At 35.1% G+C, this 7,364-nt stretch overlaps 1 pseudogene; it reads right to left on the bottom strand.

Annotated features, from left to right (window-relative positions):
* Positions 1 to 2,076: 2,076 nt before the first annotated feature.
* LOC145125086 (putative aspartic proteinase GIP2 pseudogene) lies at positions 2,077 to 3,600 on the bottom strand (annotated as a pseudogene).
* Between the last annotated feature and the right edge of the window lie 3,764 nt (positions 3,601 to 7,364).

Here is a 7,364-nt window from a genome sequence, read left to right as displayed (position 1 = left end):
AACAAAATACCATATATTTTTATAATATCCTCGTGCCGTGCATTCATGCGAGCCTAGCTGTTAGTATTTATATAACTTAGAAAAGTTAGGTAATAATTACTTGCAACGAAGTCGTTCGCTAGCAGGATATCATCATCGAATTCTTCGCGATGGTTATGAAAACCAAGGAGCGGTTTTATGATAATAAGGAAAAAAAGATGAAATGACTTTAAAGGTGGGGACCATTGGTCACCCTTTCACGATTCAGCAACTTATTTTTACAAATATGGTTAAACTAGTGGGGTGGGCCGCTTGTTGCACAGGGTTTATTAATCTTATATTTTCACACAATTTTTTTAGGTTCTTTTTCTATGATTTTGTGAAAAACAGGAAACATTTCTATAATTTTGTGAAACAAGGGGACAATTTATGTAAATTTGCTAATAAGCAGGTACAATATCTATACTTTTCTAAAATATATGAGTCATATCTATAAAATTGTTATCAGGAAGGAACCATTTATGTAATTTTTCTTTTAAATATAAGGATTATTCCCCCTAAAATAATTCTGTAGTAGACTTATTCTACAAATTATAGACTGTTTTCATAATTTGTTTATATGTAGGGACCATTTTATAATTTCATATTATAACAGTGACCATTTTGTAACTTAAAGGAGCCGTTTTTGTAGATATTTTTTTTGTCAGTTTGGATAAATATGTCAACAAATAACAAATATAAGGAGTTATAAAATATCTTAAATATTAGAAAAAATGTTTATTCCTAATGTCTTGTCTGTTTTAATGAATAGCACATTGTATAATTTGTGAACCAAATGCATATATTTTTTTAATGTTTCTCAACCATATAAAAGTAATATAATAATGTAACAATAATATAAAACAAACTTTGAAAAACAAACATTTCGATTTATAGCATTGATATAAATCCTTTACGTAATCTACATATATAGACCGGAACTGGACCGGAACTGTCTACCTGAGTCTGTGAATAAAATTTTTAGTTTTAAAAAATTGATGTAACCTTCATTGGTTAACATTACTCATTCAGATCGGGCTTTTGGCCCCATGCTTTGCCTAGGGGGTTTTTTTTTCGAGAAGACGAGGTTGGTCTTAGCCTTTCAGCGCTTTTAATTTGGACTATTCTTCAATCAGCGGACCGAGCATAGTCCCGGACTAGGCTTTCGAGCCGGCCCATGTCGGACAATTTTGAACATAACTAGTAGTCGTGGCTTACATAAAGCAATATAATTTATTTTAAAGCTAAATTGGGGCATTTCTTGAGAAAAATGAAACATGAGTTATACAAAAGTATGGCTGCAACCGAAAACTTGATGCAAAATTTAGCTAGTATATATACTCCTTCCGTCCCATAATTATTATCCACTTTTGATTTTTAAAGTCTTTATTCATCAACTTTAACCTTAAATATTTTTATTTGTATTATGTATTACTTGATGAAAATTATAATAATGAAAAGACATTTAAAACACAATTCATTCATATACTTTACATCAAATATTATATATCGAAAACAAAAATATAAGACAGATGCAGTATTTGATATGCACATGTAAATGTAGAAATTAAGTGAACAACCATCCATGAATTCATTTATATTATGGTATTTTCTTTCTTCTTGGCTGAATTTACTTACTAATCAAATGATTTTATTAGGCTAATTGGTTGTGCAATACTAAAATACTAAGAAAATGCTAAATTTGAAAGACTAAAAAAGCTTCGGCTTCTTAGATATGGAACGGGCTTTTTAGATATGGAACAGGCCAGGCTTAGACTGCTCGTTCTTACCGGTGGGTTTCAGTATCTAAAGAATGGTATGGGCTTTTTAAATCCAGTGTGGACCCGACATCGACAAAGACCGGGTTTTTTTTGTTGTCCGAGCCGATCCTAGTCTTGAAATTCGTTAAACCATTTAAGGATTTAAAGAAATGGACCCAATGATTGACTATAAATACATAAATTGTGGAGTTTGGACCCCTGTAAATCATGTGTGAACTAGCCATAGTCGTTGCTCTAACAAATCTTCAATTCCTTAATTTTGCGTCAATTCAAAGACTTCAAAAATGAATGATGAAATTGATAGTAATGGATAAAGTTCCATAATAAGTAGGAGAACAAATGTTAATTACTTGATAATAACCTAAAAACTGAAAACCAATTATTTTGAAACATATATGGCAAGGCCATTTATTAAGAAAATTTTCGACTTTCAAGCAGTTGATGTGAAGTTGAAATTAGCACAAGTTGTTGATCGACCAAGAAGCGAGGAACTGAATCCTAGCCTTGATGTCGAAAGATCAAACTGTAACAGATTGTCTTCAATTTGATGCCCTCCAATAACCACTGCAAATCTAGGTCGGAAATCCGTACGTGCTTCAACAAATCCAAGGCACAAAACATTCTTTTTCACCTCAACCATGGAGTTGGCACCAAATATCCTCCAAGACACACTCTTGCTTTGCAAAACAAGGTCAATCGAAGGCACAGCAGGACCCAGACGAGTGCTACTGATGTTGTTGGAGCTAAAACAAGCTCCGAAGGGTGCAACTGAAGGAACCCTTTGGACATTCTTGGGCATTGCTTTTACAAATGCAGCGACAACAGCAGTGTAGATTGAAGTTTCCAAGACGGTGTAAGGATCGGCAGTACTAATAGTTGTCCCACCATAACCTTCAGCATCGATGGACAGCAAGGTTTGGTTGATTGGGACGCGTTTATCATTGATCTTGATTGATGTAACTCCTATAAAGTATTTAGGAGAGGCGTCACCCAAAAACCCATTTTCAGTAACAGGGTTTATGATGAGAGGGGTGTAGGTAAGAGATGAGGAAGCATCAACATTTGGAAGCAACGTATATGGTCCATTCCCAAAGAACACAACCCCACTTGATCTGGTTGAGGAACTCAAACAGAGAGCAAATTTCTGATCGAATCTAAAATATGAAGATAACTGTGCAGGAAGTGAAGCTCCGGTTCTTCCAAGACCAGCCATGCCAGTAACCCCACTAGCAAGACCAGCTTCAATGAAGTTATTTCCACAGACGAAATAAAGACGAGGGTCGGTAACGACTTGCAAAACGTTCTTTCCGTCGGTTGACTGTATGGCGAATACATCTGCACCAAGCTGACCACTGGTGCCGGTATTAGCGACGGAGTTGGTAGGTCCATGGCCACAAGTGTTATTGTAGCAGTCGGGAGCTGGTGCAGAATAACATTCGGTTGTGCATGAAGTGGTGTTCAGAAGTTGGCATGCGGCGGAACCACAAGGTGCCGGCCGGTAGGTGGAGGAGGTGTAGCCTCGCTCACAGTTGACCCACATGTAGTCGCCACCAAGATCGAGGGTCAATTTGACAGGTATCAGAGGTGTTCTTTGGGAAACTTGAGTGACATATTGAAGTGTTTTGGCATCTTTGGTTACCTTCAGAAGAAGTGCCTTCGGACGTGATGAGGTCTGGGCTACTGATGAAGACACAATCAAAATCAAGAGAAAGCAAAGCAAAGTGAGTGAAAGTGAAGAAAAAGAAGAAGAAGCCATTAAATGAAGGGATTCTTGGTGCGATATGGATAATGGAGGATGGATAAGGTGGGTATTTATTGGGAAAAATAACGTCGCAATTCGTGTTTTATTACACGCAATCTCATCAACTTGATCAAATATTATTTGTATTTTTATATTTTGGCGGCCAATGACTCAGATGTATTTGGTCAACCTTGCGGTCGCATATACGGAGTATATTAGATAGAACATATACCGAGTATATTAAATAGAAATGACCGACAACACGATCTTGTTAAATTAATTAAACAAATATATCTTTCACATGTATACACATCGTTTGTTTCCTGTTTTCAAGTCAATAACAAATTAGTAAAAGTGTGCGTATACGCTATATTATATTATTGTTCATCCACCCAACAACCTAATAAGGGTTTTTGAAATTTTATTTTGAAGTTAAAAATGACTTTTAGACTTATTGATTTATCAATGTGTTAAAATGAAATGTGTTAAAATGAGATTTTAAAAAAATGTTTGGATTTAGTTTTTTAGTGGCAAAAAGTTAATAAATCAATAAATTAAAAAATGGTTGGATAACTTATTGACTTTTGTTTGTTTTTTTTTTCTAATAAGTTATAAGTCATTCCAAAAATCATAAATTATAACTTCTTCAAAACTCATTTTCAAAGGCTAAATCAAAAGCTGTTTTAAAAGTCTTTATTAAGTATCCAAACATTTTTTTTTAACTTATTGACTTTTCAATAAGTCAATAAGTTAAAAAGGAGTTTCTAGATGAAATCTCAAACACCCTCTAAATAAGTAAAGTCATGTGTTGTAACCTCAACTTTGTTTATTTAAGCATATAAATGCATAGCAACACAAAATCACTGAGCAACTATTGTATCACACGAATCTCTCTCTCTCTCTCTCTCTCTCTCTCTCTCTCTCTCTCTCTCGGCAATCAAAGGTAATTCCAGCAATTAGTGAAAGACTCCTTTCATAATTAACATTATTACTCCAAAAATGCTACATGCATATTCATAAACATATTTTACATATATGGTTTTGTTACAAAAGACTGGATACAAACCGACTAACGAGGTTTTTACAAAGTTTTATATATTACATAATTTCCCAGGAATTTATACACAAAATACAAAAGCCATAATATTATCTATTCTACATCTTCTAACTATACATACCTATACTGGATGCTTATCACCTGTAATAAGTAAACACTGAGAGGGATAAGCGGATGACGCTTAGTGAGTTCAATAACAGTTATAATATAACGTTATGCCATATATATATATATATATATATATATATATATATATATATATATATATATATATATATATATATATATATATATATATGACAGAAGCAAAGAGAAACAAAGAACAACAAAGGCAGATGAGTATCATATGACAGACTTTCTATATCAATGAATAATCTGATTCAAAGATTTACAATCAATGAGATACAACAATTTCAACATGATATACAACAATAAGACTTTAGCCCAAGTGGCATAGAAAATACAATTTTGAATTATCATTTGGCTAGCAATTTATAGGCTTTCAGCCCTGCCTAGCCTTCTGCCAATGCCAACGTGATGATTAATCATTCACTTCATGGTCAAAGGCTACATACCAATACCCAAGTGATGCTTAGTCATTCACTTCGTGGTCAAAGGTATAGCTCATTATCATAAAAACACAGGAAAGCACATTGCACATATAACACATAACATACAATTGTCACTATATTGAACTCACCGTGAAATAACTGAATGATAAAATGATAATTTGGGCAGCACTTCGCCTCTAAAACTGACTTTCTTTAACAAAACCGGAGATTTTAGTTGAAAATCGGGCCTTGTGCGGGCAGAGTTTCAACTTGAAAAGATTATTTTCTCGGGTCTTCGGTGCGTCGGGACTTGCTTCGGGTATCGGGGATGTTTCCTAGGCTTCGGGGGGTGTTAGGGTAATTTGAGAGAGAGTAGGGGGTGAAAGAGAGTCAAAATTCTAAACAAAATTCGGAGAACCTCGCTTTCTATTTATAGTAGCCGAGGGTTCGCATTACGCTGGGCGTAAATCTCCGGTACGCGGGGCGTATTGCCTCGCAGACTTTTTCGCTGGGCGTACGAAGTGGATCAGCTCGGACGCGTCAAGCCTAAGACACGTGGCACTCATGTGAAGGATTAAGGAGGGTGACAGACTCCGGAGCACCTACACGAGTACGCTGGGCGTACTCCTTCGGACCAGCCTCGAAGTTTATGCCCAAAACTTCAAAAATTCATATTTTTCGCATACGAGCTCCATTTTTGACATTCTTTATATGCACGGGTAAGTGAAATTATGCTCTACAACTTTTGTTTAGACTCTGTCGGCTAATTTTGACTTCATTTTTAAAGTTATATTTTTAATAGGCCTGGATAGGAAAAGTCCGTTAAAAATTCATAACTTCTTCATCCGACGTACGTTTTCGTCTGTCTTTTTACCGTTGTACTAGTAATGACGAGATCTTCGATTCTCGTTTAGGTTGTGTCGGCTAAAAATCACTCGATCTTTATTTCGAGTTTAGGGCTGTGTACTACTCTGCCGAATCTTAGAAGAATCATAACTTTCTCATTCGAAGTCAGATTTGGACGTTCTTTTTATGAAAATTCTCAGTTTAACGAATACTATGATTTTCATTTTTAAATTACTAAGGCTAAAAAGTAGTTTATCGTAAACTCACTTTTTACGTCATATGGCGTCGTGCCGGTTCTGTCGCGAAACTTTAACGAGTCATAACTTCTTCGTTATAACTCGGATTTCGATGAGGTTTTCGCCTAAATGTTTCTAACGAGATAATCTACAACTTTCAATAACATCATTTTTAATTATTTTCCAACTTAAATTTTACATTTTCGTTAATTTCAATATTTGACTTTTGATTGGAATCTCATAAGACTTCCAATACTTCCCGAATGATTCTAAGCATAGTTTTACTTCAAAAATCTCATAAAACTATCTTGTTAGAACTCAACGCTCAAAACCATATAATATTTAATAATATTCATTTTTAAACAAAACACGATAACTGAACGTGTATGTTATAAATACCTCCTCCTATTGAGGATTTTGTCCCCGAAATTACAACGATTTAAACAAATGGGGATATTTCGGTCTTATCTCATTCTTATTTTCCGAAGTATAATTTGGGCCTCGATGGTGTTTCCACTTGACAAGCACCAACTCCACTTCTTTATTACGCAATTTCAGTCGTTCTTTCGTTTACGATTTCTTCATGCTCTTCGACATATCTTAATTTATTATCCAGTTTCACCTCGGATAACGGAACTGTTTCATTATATATGCTCAAACATTTACGTAGATAAGTCAAATGAAACACGTCACGAATACCTGCCAAATCTTCAGGCAATTCCAAGCGGTATGCTTGCTTACCAATTCTCTGGATGATTTTGAAAGGACCCACAAATCTAGGACTCAATTTTCCTTTTTTCCCAATCGCATAATGCCTTTCCATGGGGACACCTTCAATATTACAAAATCACCCACATGGAATTCTATGGGTTGTCTTCTCTTTTCTGCATAGGACTTCTGTCGATCCTGGGCCGCTTTCATTCTTTCTCGTAAAATTTGAATCTTGTCAGTGGTGTCTTAAATCATTTTAGGGCCTCCAAGGATTTTTCTGTCCTACATCACACCAACATAATGTAGTACGACATTTACGTCTATATAGTGCTTCATATGGTTGCATTTTGATTGAAGTATGGTAACTGTCATTATATGAAAATTCGACTAGAGGTAAATATTTATCCCAGTTACCACCGAACT

Source organism: Lactuca virosa, chromosome 7 (assembly GCF_052849685.1).
Source record: "Lactuca virosa cultivar CGN04683 chromosome 7, Lactuca_virosa_CGN04683_v6, whole genome shotgun sequence".
In the NCBI taxonomy this organism is placed as follows: domain Eukaryota; kingdom Viridiplantae; phylum Streptophyta; class Magnoliopsida; order Asterales; family Asteraceae; genus Lactuca; species Lactuca virosa.
This window is presented reverse-complemented; position numbering and strand designations above follow the sequence as displayed.